Below are 15,464 nucleotides of genomic sequence, written 5' to 3'. Positions count from 1 at the left end.
TGTTTGAATTTCGTATTTTTTTGTGTTTCGACGTTTTCAGATGTAGCAGTAGTATCTCAAGCTGGCCTCTTGAAAGACAAATAACTTTAAAACTGTATGTTAACTTTTCTTACTCTGAGTTTTGAGTGGTATTACAAATGAAACTATAATCAGTAGAGCAAAGGGGATAGGGGATTCAGCTCTGTTCCCAGATTTCCTTTCTTCGCAAGCTGTGTGATCCTGGGCCAATCACGGTATCCCCCTCTGCCACGGGACCTTAATGCGTGTTCATTAGGAAAACACGCGTTGAAATGCAAGTATTCTGCCAACGTTGAAGTGGTAATTGTGAGCACGTGTATGGTATACAGTGACGTGGTCCTTTCACGTGACGTCAGTGCCAGGTTTTAGCCACCATAGCCACACTACCCTCCAAAGCAACACTAATCATGCGCGTGACAGTCCCACTCTCCACACTGGGATTCAGTTTAGTTAAATAAATCCTTCTGCTAATGCATTTATGAATTCCCTCCTCCATTTACTTCATTTATCGATTCATTTCTTCCATCCAGCCACCCTATCGTCCAGATCCAGCCTGCCCCTGGCCTGTCCAGAGAGTGCATGCCAGCTCTTGTCCATCGTGCGCTGTTTACTCGCCCTGTATGGGGAATCCGGAGTTGCCCCACAAGGGATGCGCAGGCCAGCAGCAGGTATGTGGAGCTGAAACAAAGCAGACACGGAGAAAAGCCTGGAGGGTTTGGCGTCTGTCTTGTCAAAAAACAAAAGCCATTCAACAGCACTGGACCACAACTGCTCGCATCCCGACCTCCACTCCGACAAAAACCTACAGTCAGCATTCCGACGAGCTTCGGAAAGCAGCCACATATCCACGTCTCGGACACGCAGTATTTCGGGGCAGCAGACACAACACGTAGAAGCGCAACCAGCGAAACGCTATACGGTATGTTAGCAGCAGTATAAAAAAGAAGACGTACACAAACATTTCATTTGCAGCAGATTGAAAACAAACCTTGATCCAACCCCTAACAGCCGGCAGACGTCCCCCCGCTGACCTCTCCACGGGATCACGACATTACACCCATCCGTGGATGGGTGGTAACATGGAAACAACCGCTTCTCTCATCCTCGCTCCCACATCCACGTCGCCTTTACTTCCTCGAGCAGCAACTTCGTGCGTGTTTACGACAGCGCCATCTAGTGATCGCATAACCGAACAGCATAGAAAGCCAATAATAACCATAATACGGATTAGACTCCGAATCATTTTTACTACAACAACGGGGAGGGACCTTAACTAAACCGTGCCACTTCTTTGTCACAGCTGGAACTTGGCCTTGGCCCTGCCCCCGCCCGTCACATACAGAGGCAAGTAAAGACAGAGACCTGGTTTGGGGGCCACGCAAGATGAATAGAGAAGAGGATGTGGCATTACGGCCGGAGATGCCCACCTTGTAATTGGAAAACTGGGTACGAGTCCCACCCTTGGCTCAACATCCTGTGATTTTGGGAAAATCACAATCTCCCCGTTCCTTAAGAAAATGAATTTGACCCCGTACAATGTAATCGACGTGGTGCTAAGTAACCCACTCCAATGCCCATGGGCCGAGCTCGTGATATATTAAACTGCAAAATGGATCTAAAAAGTGTTCTTCCATTTCTGGGCGAATAACTTTTTTCGCAGCTTAGAAATACAACACGGAAATGCGCCTGAATCGCCTTATAAGCGAAAAGGCCGCTGGGGCTACTGCCCAAAAGTGCTGGACCTGAAACGTGCTCTAGAGCCCTTGAAGTTGTCACTGCCCCTGCGTGTATCACTTTGTGGCCATCACCTAATTATGGAGGCTTTGCAGGTGTCGTCTATCAACCAATGTCTTCCGGAAAGAAGGCCTAAACTCGACCACAAATTACCTCCAAGCTTGACAAAGACATCGGTAATTTGCTTTACAGAGTATCTATTAAAGGGATTGTAGATAATGCAATAACATACTGTCTTGGAAATCATATCCACTGCCATCACAACTATGGTATTTGTCTTGGAGTTGGAAACATCAGTGGTAAAATCTATGAACCCTGCATGCTAAGCTTTAGAAAAAGGTGAACGATTTTGTGGGATTCTGTATCTCTGTGGATGCATTATTTTAAGTGCAAAGATAACATATACCGCAATATTTTTATGTTGCCCACTGTGGTAAATAAGTAGCCTTATCAGGGTAAGTAAATGCTATATAAACGCAATTCACTTTCTTCGTGAGCCAGCCGCTAAATTATTAAGGCTCCATTCTAATGTATGTCATTAATTATCTTCGGGTAGAGGTACGTTTGCTTATTTTTCCAAAAGATGCTGCGTCAATTTGTAAAGGAGCATTTTCACTATATGGCAGTCGCCCACTCCTAACAGTGTGAGATAACTCACTAGCTGTTCTATTATTAAATCAAGGTCAAAATGCACTTATAAAATTAAAACCAGGAAAAAAAAAACATATGTTTATCTATTGGTGTTCATATGCATTCATTTGCAATTGTAGTGTGCGATTGGAATACTGCGTGGTAACTATGGATTTACCTCTGTACCGAGACCTGAATATCCAAGACAAAATGCAGACAGGTCCGTATATAACGGTAAGCATAGGTTTACTATATGTGTATGCATATATATGTACCCTGATTACATATATCTTTTCAAGATATGTAGGAGTGATTTCAAGAAAAGTAAATTTATATTTTTGCCTTTGATCTTTAGGCCTTGATATTGAGACAAATAGTCACTGATTTACAAGAAATCGAACAGTCAAAACAAATGTAGGGAATTGTGTTATTGGTTGAGGTGGAAGCCCCATATAGACAATAACTACAATCCCCATCAGGGTAAACCAAAAAATCACTAAGTTAACCTGTGCTTAACACTCAGGTAGCTTGGTAGAAAGCAGTCAGGCTTCAGCAATGTGTCAAGTATTTATGCAGCACACAAACAGTAATCAAGTGAAAACACAACATAAGAAAAATCCAAAACCAATTTGGAAATATAATACATTTAAATAAATAAAATGATACCAGAACAAAAAAGTCAGTAGAATCAGAGACATTCAGTTTTAAAGTTTTATGTAAATGTAGTACCTAAAAGCACAAAGCTCGACTCGCAGTCATCTGGTCATGGTAGACCAGGAGAAAGTCACAAGTTCAGGCCAACAGCGATGTAACTTGGGTTGCATACATGGACCAGGTGATTCCCACTGAAAGATTTACCTTCTTAAAATCTAGCACCAAGCATTCCATTTGCGGTGGAGAAGTCTGCGAGGAGCAGGAAAAGTGGTGTGGATGGTCAGTGCTGTAGCTCGAGGAGCAGCCCCGGTGGCACAGTCTATCATCACTGTAGCGTGAAAAGCCAGTCCTCTGGCAGAAGGGCAGTCCTTCTGTAATGTCCAGAGATCTGGGAGTGTTCTGATGAGTTGCTCTAGAGATCCTGTATTTATGCTTGGTGCCAGCCTTTGTGTGTGGAGTCAACCTGTCCTACTCCACATCTGGTACTGGAAAGTTCTTCCCTTCCCCTGTCAAGGCTTCAAGAAGTCTGGGGTGCCCAAAGGCAGGACAGGCCTGGTGTCATGTTCCTTTGTGTGTATGGGAGGCAAACGTCTTCAAAGTATAAGTGAGGGTGGGTATAGCTGCTCTCCCAGCCATACTGTAAGGATGACCCATCCTGTCCACACCTAAGCCCCTTTGATTTAGTGTCTGAAAGGAATCCACAAACCCCAACAGCAGAGCCATTCTTAATCATGTGACCCAGGACACTGGCAGAAGGCGCAAATGAATGACTGAAATCTTTATAGCCAATTAATAAAAATCTTTGCATGAAAACAAGCCTTAATAGATTTTTAAATAAAAAATAAGAAACATTACAATATATATATACAAATATATATATAAACTCAAGGAAAGCCCAAAAGAATAGGTAGCAGTAAATTAATATGATTAATTAGTATGTTAAAATTAGGTACAGAGCACTCATTGTGAATACTCATAGTGGACCCAAGGCTGAAACCAGCTCAAGTGGTGTTAAGTTTTGCAATGAAGGAGCCGATGTTTGCTGTGTGAGCTGCCTTGCTATGTGAGTCAAAAACCCAGTAGCCTTGTAGGAAAGCTATATGCTGTGACCATTCAAAACAGCCATGACTGCATGGTAGCACAACCTGATCTGAAGGGCCCTAAAAGCTGAACTCAGCAGTTTCCATCTAAGGTGAAGGACAACAGGACACATGCACAGAAATTGAAGAAGGCTTTCTTGGCAATAGCCACACAATCGACATTGGATGTCTGACCAGCTCTGCTTCCAAAAGGGAACCAAGTCCTTTGAAGAGAAAGCACTCAATCAGAATAATAACAAAGAATGCTGTGTAGACACTGCAATGTGTGTAGTCAGATATGGTTGTGGTCTCCAGGAGGTATAAGAGTGCAGATCTGCACAATAATGCTGCTTATGTGCCAACTCTGCTTTAACAATGATCAGAGATTTGACATTTGCAGCCTTATTGATAATTTTATTTTAATGTGGGGAAGTCCAGGTTTGAGTTCCAGGCATTGTAAATGTTTAACAACCTTATGTCCTGCTGGAGGACCATTGGCCACAGGTTTGTGTGGTTAGGCTGCCTCCTCATTTCCTACCAGCACATAGCAGCAAGTGAAACTTGTGGGGCTGCCCTAAGCTTCCATCAAAGTTTTGTGAGGGTAGCAATCCTGGCCGGACTTGATGGAGCAGGCCAAATTCCAACCTGACCTGTGATTGAGATACGTGTTGTGGTAACCAGAAGAGGCATTTAAAGAGGGACAATTGAAGCAAGTTTAGAGAAGTAGCATCTTTCCCCTTTAATAGCCGGAGCCATGTGTAAGTGTGGGAGGAATTTTTCCTTGATAACCTGTAACAAGTAGTATTGTGAAGTATAGCCAATCTTCTTTTGATGTTTAAACACAAAATGAAGTTTATTAGTGAGGGTTCCTTTTTGAGTGAGGTGCTCTCTAAATGATAATCATGCATCCAATACCACTTCTAAGTATGTATATGCACAAATGATTAGGACAAGAAAATGCCAACTTGTAAAATTTGAATTTTCAGAGTTGTGACTTAAAATCTGACTTTGCCTTTAAAGGGGGTTTAAAATACATTTCAATTGAGTGTAAACAATGTATTCCTAGCTGCTCCCAATCTAAAGTTATCACTTATTAAATGTAATAATGTAGCCCAGTGTTAGTCAATGAGAGAGCTAAATCGTACAGCAGTGAAAAACAACTTTAGGAGATTTTCAGTGCTAGGACATGTAAAACTTAGAACCCACATGTTCTACCTTTTAACTACAATGCACCCTGCCCATTGAGCCTTTAGAGCCTATCTTAGTTGTGATTTGTATGTATTAGAAAAGAAGGATTAGGCCGGAAAAATATTTATTTTGCCAGATCAAAATGGCAGTTAAAAACTGCACTACAGAATGCGGTGGCAGTCCTGAGACCCGTTTTAACAGGGTAGTTAAGTGGAGGGCACAATAAGTACTTCCAGCTTTATAGCAGCATTTACTTTACAGGCTTGGGATACATGGAGTTCCATCTACCAGAGACTTACAAGTAAATTAAATGTGGAAATTAGGTGGAAACCAATTTTACCATGTTTGAAGGAGAGAGTACAAACACTTTACCACAGGGTAGCAGGGAAAAAATGTACACAACCCGAACGCCAACTAAAAGGGGTTCAGAAACAGAAGGCAATAATGTGGGGGAGACACTGCAAAAAGAGCCAGGTACAAGAACAAACAGCTTCATACATTTCAATACACAGCATGAGACAAAACTAAATATTTACCTTTTTGAGGTTGTAGGTGATAGTGACCAATTGCAACCTTCCACCAGCAATAGATGTTTCATTAGGATTCTTTAGACATTCTGGAGTGAGGGTGTTGTTTTAAGGGCTGATAGGAGTGAGTTTTAGTTTCAATCATTTTTATTAGTGTTTTCGTATACAACAGTTAGGTGGGCACACCCACCTGCATAAACTGAACCCCAAAGCATCTCCCTTCCCCCCAGTGCCACCACATTGATTTGTACTGACTGAAATAAGCAGTAACCAAGTATCCCGCAGCCCCAGGACAGTTATGTGTCATCATAAGAGTGCCAGCTATAATAAGACGATAGGCCTAGATCTCTCAGGTGGCCGGGGCAGGTGAGGTCCCTGTTGCCTTGACTAAGATACTCCAGAAACAAGTCTCACATTGTGGTGAATTTGTGACGAGGCATCTTACATGTCATATGCCATTATTTTCATTGGCTAAGATCTGCCAAATTTTCTGTAGCCATATGGAGATGTTCGGGGCGAGGTCCCCCCCTCAGAAAATGGTCTGTTTTGAAGGTGAGATATCCTTTTCCCTTTAGTGGAATGGGGTGAATATGAGTTCTTCTGGGGTAACCCCAGCAAGAATGAGGGAGGGGTTCCTGTACAAGGCCTCCCCTCAATGGTTGCAGTGATGTCCAGGACCTCCTCACAGAACCGACTGAGGTGAGGGCAGGTCCATAGGATGTGATATATGGTCCCTGTCCCTTTGCATCCCCTCCAGCAGTCCCCAGGTCTGGCACTGGCCCACATATGAAGGTGTGCTGCTATGTAATGCCATCTATACAGGATCTTATATAGTGATTTCCTTCCCAGACCATGCCTCGCAAAGTTGGCTGTGCTGTGTGTATGGCACCCCATCGTTTATCATCCAGTGCGTCACCAGCATGCTACTTGTACCTACTCTTGTATACAGGGTATGTCTGGAGGTGTTAAGGAGCTAGACAGAATTTATCTGCATGACTAAGTGTTGTGATGTGTAGAGGTTCTGTAAGAACTTCTCAAAGTATGTGAGAGGTCTTATAGCCAGTGCTTTTATTTGGTGATGTAGAACCCAGTGTCTTGCCGGTAGTAAAATCTCTCTAGCTGTGGGATGTGGTAAGTGAGTTTGATGTCTTGGGAGCCCCAATTGGCGCCCTTGTGGAACATGTCTCAGAGCCAGTGACAGCCATTACTGATCCATCCTTGGAATTGTGATCTCTTCATGCCTGGGTGAAATCTCTGTTCTTCTGTATTGAGGCAAGGGGGGATGGGTACTTAGAGAAACCCCTTTTATCTATAAAAGTAATCCTAGGCATCAAAGGTTACCTTTTTTTTAAATCCGAGATATGTAAAGGTGCGACAGCATTGCGATCTGGATAGCCAGAGAACCTCGGCTAATGATCAAGCAGTCATACTCTGGTCTATGAAGCATCTCGGTTTATCTGTTTCCCTAGAGCCATTCCACCACATCTTGCACGCACCACTGTGGAGTACAGGTGGATATTGGGGATACTCAATCCTTCCTGTTTTGCATGGTATGTGCTATGTGGTGCCATGTATGGGTGAACACTGGACCAGATAAAAGATCTGCAAATGTCTGTCAGCTGTTCAATTTCTGTCTTCTGTAGGGCTGGGGAGTGCCTGGAACATATAAGATCTTGGGGGAGGGCAGTCATTTTGAAATAAGCAATTTTCCAGAGCCAGGAGAGAGTGTGAAGGTGCCAGGAAGTGGTTAGAGCTTTGAGGGAGTGAATCAGATGTCTGAAGTTGTTCCTAGCACAGGCGTGCAGATCAGGGCTCAGGATAACTCCACATATCTAGTGTCTGCCAGTAAGGAGTCTCTAGTTGGAGTTTTTGGTGGACCTCACCCCAAAACACTACCAGCCTCCCGGTTGATCTTGAGGCCCGCAAGTGCAGTCTATTCCTCCAGTAGAGGCAGAAAGTTCTGCTGGGAGAGCATCAGGTCAGTCAAGTTGCTCGGAATATCATAAGCAAAGCTCAACACCTTGAACATGTTTTGGTGGAAGGGGACTCCCCGGATCCCCCCCATGGTCATGAATCCTCTGGAGGAGAGGCTCCAAATAGAGGGAGAACAACAAGGATGACAGGGGACAGCCCTGTCGGGTGTCCCTTTGCTGCTAGACTTTGCTCGACCTGAGCCCATTGATGTGGCCTGATGCAGTGCAGACTGCAGTATGGACTAGTTGGACCAGTTGAACCGGTCAAACAGTTTCTTCACATCAAGGGACAACAATGTCACTTTCTTGTGGTGCCCTTCCCCTAAGTGTTTAGCCTGTGTGGTGAGTGGTCTTCGTATATTAAGTGGGGCAAGTAGGTCTCCAGGCGAGTGGCCACAAATTTGGCCATCATTTTAGTGTCTAGGTTCAGCAAGGAAATAGGGAGGTAGGACTGGCACTGTGTTGGTTCTTTGTCTAATTTTGCTGAGAGTGAGGTATTCACTTCTGCCATCACGGGAGACATCCCACAGGATTTGGACAATTTGTTATAGCCTTCAGCCAATAGTGGGGCTATCAGGTGCGCATTCCGTTTGTAGAAAGGGCCTGTGAAGCCATTAGACCCCAAGGTCTTACCTCGTTTGAGGAGTTTTATGGTGCTCAGAACCTCCTTTTGTGTGATAATTGTGTCTAGGGTGTCTATATTATCATGGGTAAGACACAGGAGGGGTAGTGCCCCAGTTATGTGCAATGCTGAAACCCTCCCTCAGAGTGTCAGCTTTATATAAGGTGCTATAGAATTCATGGAATACCTCAGTCTTTTGGTCTTCCCTTGTGCACAGGCTTCCAACCGGATTCTTAACCTCCCAAACATATCCCATAGCACCTGGGGCCTGAAGTTTGTTAGGCTAGAGAGAACCAGTGTTATTACTTCCCTCGTAGAATCGGGCTCCCAAGTGAGCCAGGTTGCATTTAGCTCCGTCTTAATCCAGAGCATAACTTTGGACACAGAGAGCTATCAGGCTCCTCCAGGTTTTCTTGGAGGGTTGGGCCTTGTGGTCTCTCTCTGTGGGGAAGAGATCTTCTCTTTGTCAGAGTAGCTCCTTCATCCACTTAAGGCTGTTCACCTCCTTGATGAAGACCCCTTGCATGACCACCTTCAGAGTATTCCATACTGGTGGATGTACCTCTCTTGTGCGATTGAATTGTAAACATTCCCATACAGCGGTTGTCACCTCATGCTGCACCATGCTGTGTAAAGAGTACAGAGGTCTGCATTATTTAATGGTGCTAAATTTGGGTATGGTGCATATCTGTCTTGGACTGGCCAGGTTGCCCTATCATTTCAGAGGGGACCCAGTCTTACATTTTGTACTATTGTGGAAGGGCACCTTGAAACCAGTTCTGAGGTTCCCGAAATTTTTTAATGGTATTTCTAAATATTCAGAAGGTCTATATTGTCCTGGTAATAGAGCTGGAGTATATGTGTGAAATGTTTGTGAGTTGGCATCAACTGCAGGAAAATGAAACAAGGAATAAAATACTTTGAATTTATAAGCTTTGTGTGCCTCAGCCACGAAGGTAACATCTCCACCCTCAATAGGGAGCCATTGTGTCAATAAATGTGCTATAATGGTATGTCTACAATTACCAGAAATGTTAACTGTCAGTGCCATTTTATTGAATGGAATTCAAAAGAAAGGAAAATACTATAGTGGGGTAACCCTTTTAAAGGTTCAAGCTTGAACAACCTTCATACAAAAATAGGGATTTCCTATTAAGCTGAGGAGGATTAATCCCTAACACCACAGATGTCTCCGCATAAGGTGAAAAGGAGAATGTGGGCACATGCACAAACTACTCAGGAGACCCATTAAATAAGTATCTGACCTAGAATGTTGATATAAGGTGAAATGGGAACCTTGGGCACATGCAAGAACTAGTCAAGAGACCCATGAAATAAGCACCATACCCAGGATGAGGCCAATCACGTCAGTGTAATCTGTACAAGGCCATTGTTGGAGACAGTCATCGGCTCCTGAGAGATGTCTTCCACCTTCAAGAAGGAGGTAGTCGATCCTGGTGTAAGTATTGTGTGCTAAGGAGAGGTGGGAATAGTCTGTCAGCAGTGGGTGACAGTACCATCAGGCATTACTCAAGCCTAGATCAGTGAGAAGTGCGTGGCCCACCCTTTACAGGGTTGGAGTGCCTGCCACTCTCTGCCTGGACTTGTCCTATGTGCTGTGCATAACACTACTGAGGTCACCTATTTGGATGACTGGGAGCAAAAATGCCAGTTGACCAGTATTTTGGCAGTAATTGTTATCTATCACTATGGGTGTCCCTTGCCACTCATCCTCCACCAGTAGCCATCTGCCTTAGTCATCTATTAAAAGTTTGTACTAGTGAAACTTAATAGAACACATAGGGGGTCATTACAACCCTGGCGGACGGTGTTAAAGCGGCGGTAAGACCTCCAACAGACTGGCGGTCTTTCTTTCAGTATTATGACCATGGCGGTTACCGCCATGGTCATCGGCCGCTTCTCCGTTCCGCCTGCCAGGGTGGAGACGACCGCTGGGCTGGAGACCTGGGTCGCCAGCCCGGCGGCCGTCACCATACCGCCGCCGGTATTTTGACCCGGCGTACCGCCGTGGATTTCCAGCGGTAGGAACCGCCAGGAAATCCATGGCGGTAAGCACTATCAGTGCCAGGGAATTCCTTCCCTGGCACTGATAGGGGTCTCCCCCACCCCCCACCCCCACCCGACTCCCTCCCCTACACCCCCCACCACCCCTGCCACCCCCCAAAGGTGGCTGGGCCCCCCTCCCCACCCCGCCCCGCCCCCCAACATCACATAACTCACACACACATGACACGCACGCATTCACCACAAACACACACACGCACACACACCGACATACATGCCTACATCCACACACTCAGTCAGACACGCACACCCATATACAGACATGCACGCACACATCCATACAGTCATACCTACAGACATACACGCACTCATTCCCAAGACACTCAACACCCCGCAAGCATACACGCACTCACACCCCCCCTCTACATACACAGACGACGCCCCCATGCACCGACACAACACCCTCCCCACCCCCCATCCCCTAACGGACGATCGACTTACCTGTTCCGTCGATCCTCCGGGAGGAACGGGAGCCATGGGGGCTGCTCTGCCGACACCACACCGCCAACAGAACACCGCTGAGCCGAATCACAGGACGTGATTCGCTAGGCGGTGTTCTGTTGGCGTGGCGGTGGAGGTGGAGCAACCTCCACTTCCCCGCCGCCCGCCAGTTTGGCTGTTGGCGGCTCTCCGTCGGAAAAAGGACGGAGAGCAGCCAACAGTCATAATACGCAGAGCGGAAAACCGCCACTACTGGCGGTCTTCCACACGGCGGTCCCTCGGCGGTCTTGTTAAAAGACCGCCGAGGTTGTAATGACCCCATAGTGAGGAATGCAGCTCCTTCCTTTTTAGTTGGGGCAGAGGCATAGTACTGGAGTGGGAAGTCATGGAAGCAAAGCCAAGGTTGTTCGCCCTTAAGCAAATGTGTGGCCTGCAGGAGACATATCTGTCCCTGACCATTTCAGTTCATGAAGAACACTGATGCATTTTGTGGGGTTATTAAGGCTCTGCACATAATATGTCAAGACCCAAAGTGTATATAGTGTCTGCATGGAGAGTGGCATAAGACAGGTGTCTCTCCAGTGTCGCTTGTTGCTTAAAGGTAAAGGCATCCTGTGTGGATATGCCGTCCCATGGGCCTGCACCTCAGTGGATTGTTCAACCATAGCAATTTGTGGGGAGGTAACAGCCCAGTGAGTGCACCTCCCAGCATCCTCCTGGGACCCACCAGGACCCATAACAGCAGAAATGAAAGACATCTGGTCAGGCTTGTCTAGAGTCGGGTGGCCAAAAACTCAGGGTTGCTCAGCAGGGCCATGTTGCATGGCTGTGATGGCCTTAGTGGGGAGGGCACCAGGGTCTCTGCGTTGGCCTGTCTCAGCTGGAAGAGGAGCCTCACTTTGCCAGCCTCTATCTCTGTCATCTGGCTTACTGGCCCTGCTTTCCCTTTGCACCATGGTCCACACTCTGGTATGCGCTCTTGCCTCATGGGTACTTGGTGTCACCAGGGGTCCCTTCAGTGGGGCAAGCACAGGAGCTTCCTTGCAGCCTCCAGTGAAGTGAGGGATCTGACTCTGCCCTCTCAATGAAATATGATTTGGCAGGGGTGCCCCTATCAGTACATGACCTCGCTTGCTCTCAGGAAGACTGTGACAGACTTAAAGGACCTGCGTTTTGGCAGAGTGAGCTGCAACATATCCTTCTTGGCCATGACAGACTCTTTATCTTTGAAAAGGTGTACTCTCATAAGGACATCTGGGGGGGACACCTCTCCTCAATTGTCTAGAGCCTGCCCTGTGGGGTTTGTTAAGTCAGACACAAGGAAGCTCTGGGTTTTCCAATATTGCCTTGGATAGGTTCTGGACATAAGAGATGAGGTCCTCAGGGAGGAAGGCCAACAGGATTCTTTGAATGTCAACATCTGTTGCTGGAGTTTGTCGCAATCATCTACCTGTTTGTGGAGGCCTTTCTCAAACTCATCAACCCTGAAACCCAAAAGGGTGCTGGGTGTGGCATATCCTGATTGGTTTTGCTCTTGTGACAGCTTTTTGTCCTGCCATGAAATTCCTCTTTTTTTCCAATTCCTTTCCCTCGGCCTCTCTCTAAAAAAGGAGGGTTATTCGGGTGAAACCAAGGTTGGTTCTGTGGAGGCAGAAACAAGGGCAATCCATACCTTGGCGGGACACCAAAATTGGGTACCCAACACCAAGCATTCGAATTCTGGAGTATTGGAAATCCTTGAAAACCTTGGGAGTTATTCCTACCTCGTTGCCGCCCCTCTCCTCCCCCTCCTTTGGCATCCACCACTTCTTGGTTCATCCTCTGTATCAGAAGAGGAGGTACTTAAAGAAGAGTTAACTGAACTGGACGTGTGTTTTGGTACAAAGTCTTTCCCTACCTCCCATCATCGACTCAATGGTGACAATCCACAATGTGGTTTGCAGCCATGGGAAGTTTCCCCGGTGGGATGCCCAGGGCGTCCAAAGGCATCAGGAGTCTGGGAGGCAATCTGTTGGGTTATTCAGTGGCCCCTGTCCTTAAAGCTATAAGTGGCACCCTGGTATGTGGAGACGCAATCCTTTGTAATCAAAGAGGGCATGTCCTTCAGATTTCTGAGGGGTAACCAACCACAGAGAGCAGGTCTTGCTAAGTTGGACCTGACCCGCATGTAGTGAAAGAGGGCTGTGGTACAAGTTGTCCTTTAGTAGGCCTTCTGGGTCCTTCTGTCTCAGGCGATACAGAGGTCAGACAATCTGATGCTTTTGCAAAAGGGGGGAGGGGAGCGGTCCCCTGAGACACTGGGCCTCACTGGCCCAACTCTTGGTCAGTTTGCTGTCTGGCTCTCCCCGCTACTCACTGGAACATCAGGGTACTGTTTCAGCTACTCAGAGCAGGTCCTGTCACTGTTTCTTGTGCCACCTCCACTTTGGATGGCTCTGCTGCAGCTCCCATCCATGCGACCGATCAGGACTTCTAGGTGGCAGCAACTCGTGCCTCCTAGGCCAGAGACCTATAATGATCCTGTGTCACCAGCTGTTCCAAACTTGGCCCAGAGCCTTCAGGCTGCCTCCGCTGGTTCACCACTCCCCCCTGCTCCTGCCAGGTGGGGCTTACATAGTGCCTGTCCTCTCCTCCTGCCTGGTCTCTCTTATAAACTTGTATTAGTAATTTGAAAAATGGTCAGTTCAGTTTATAAAATACGTTTATTTGAGACAAAGGGCCTGTTTTAGAACTCAGTGGACGGGTTACTCTGTTACCTCAAAAATACAGAATGTTCAAATACTATAAGATCTATTGAATAATTTTAAAACATTTGATATAAGCACAGAGACATTTAAAGCCATTAAAAATCTAGCCAGAGCATATACTTCAATCTTGTATTGTGTATGAAACATGAGCCCTGCTGATTTCACCCATATTTTATGTTTACAAAATTGGGTTTTAAAAATTTACGACGCACATTTAGGAAATACAGGCAGTCCAATATCATATGTACTGTTGTTATTTGCGTATTTGGCCTTCATCTACATAACCTCTCTGAATTCTAAAGGGATGCTATCCCATCTGGATAAGATTGCAATTGATGAAGACCAATTCTTAACCTTAAAATTCCATTATGTATTGCACGGTTATGCAAACAGAGAAAATACTGGAAAGAGGGACTGGATTCACAAGAATCCCAAAGAACTATTAATGATAATTTTTGTCTTAAATACACTTGGTCTTTCTTTTAATCTAGCATCCCACACACCCACTTCATTCGTTTTTTTTAAAGAGCAGTGGGGAGTATAACATTATAGTTGTTTATTTGAAGAGGTTTTGCCATGCCTTGCAATAGCTTCTTAACTGCTTCAACCCATCTGAGATCATTTTTTATTATTAAGTCTCTGCAAAGAGTTGCTGATTTTGGTTGTTCAAACAGATTAAATTTGCCCCAAAATCTCAGGGAGTGAACAAGAGCTATCACTGACCATTAGTCTCAGACTAGTTTCCTTCCTTATTGCTTGAACCATTGTGCATTTCAGAAGGGAAAGCAAATTCTTTAGACACAAGCCTTCCATCTTGGCCCAACCTTGATACCCACTGAAACCCAGGGCCTCCATCTCAAACAGATATTGTGGGGAAACCATTAAACAGTTGGACGCAAGAACTGGAGAAAAGAGGGGCCACCATAATCATGTTTACGTTTTTCTGAACCACCAATAGTTGAGGGTGCTTTAGATATAAAAGTGTTAGTGTGCAACCTTCAGGAAAATGATTTATTAAAAATCACCCCAAGAGACTTGTATTCAATTACTTCCTCAACCAGGGAATTCCCAATTTACCATATGCCACCCCCTCACTTGCTTTTTGCCTAATATCATAATTTTGGTCTTATCAAAGTTTATCAGTGAATTATCAATTCCAAAATATGACTTAAATTCTGCTAATTTCCTTTTGAGGGCAATGAGAGTTCTGTCTAATACTATTAAATTATTTGCATAATGAAGTCATAGGATGTGACGGCCCTCCATTTTAGGTGAAAATGAGTGTGTAGCTTGTAAGATTTTACATAAATCAGCAAGATACAATGCAAAAAGTGTTGGATTCAACACACAGCCCTTGAGTAAACTATTCTCCATATTTGTTTTCCTTGAGAGGCTTCCCTTTTGTCCGCTATTACTTTGGCCCATTTATTTCTGTGGAGTTCTCTCAAGATTCTCAAAATATCTCCCGGAATTGCTTTAATGGTTTTTAGTTTTGACCACAACGTTTTGTGATTTACCAGGTCAAATGCAGACTGAAAATCAACAAAACAAGTGGAGAGCTCTCCCCAAACTTCCATTGATTTATGAGCAATCGTCCAAAGTCTAAAACCACCCTGTTCTATTGGAATCAAATTCCCCTTTTCAATCCATATTTTAAGATTATGTGAATGTACTTTTGCGCAAATCTTAGCCATCACATCTACAATACTAATAAATCAATCATTTTTGGGAGCAACTGGGCCACCCTTTTTATATAAGGGCTTGAC

General features: G+C 45.2%; 1 protein-coding gene across 5 annotated transcripts in view; it reads right to left on the bottom strand.

The window, feature by feature from the left end:
• The window catches only part of HECW2 (HECT, C2 and WW domain containing E3 ubiquitin protein ligase 2), a 1,462,881-nt gene that overhangs the window by 834,429 nt on the left and 612,988 nt on the right, over window positions 1-15,464 (bottom strand). Inside the window, exon 1 of one of the 5 annotated variants that reach the window (XM_069225855.1) lies at window positions 1,007-1,147. The exons of 3 other annotated variants lie outside the window; for them this stretch is intronic. The gene's annotated coding sequence lies outside the window, so the exon portion shown is untranslated. Of the gene's footprint in view, window positions 1-1,006; window positions 1,148-15,464 lie in introns of those variants that run through there. One more of the 5 variants, XM_069225857.1, reaches the window with a different exon arrangement.

This window comes from Pleurodeles waltl, chromosome 3_1 (assembly GCF_031143425.1).
Source record: "Pleurodeles waltl isolate 20211129_DDA chromosome 3_1, aPleWal1.hap1.20221129, whole genome shotgun sequence".
Classification (NCBI taxonomy): domain Eukaryota; kingdom Metazoa; phylum Chordata; class Amphibia; order Caudata; family Salamandridae; genus Pleurodeles; species Pleurodeles waltl.
The sequence above is the reverse complement of the archived record's forward strand: the minus strand, read 5'-3'. Positions and strand labels throughout refer to the sequence as shown.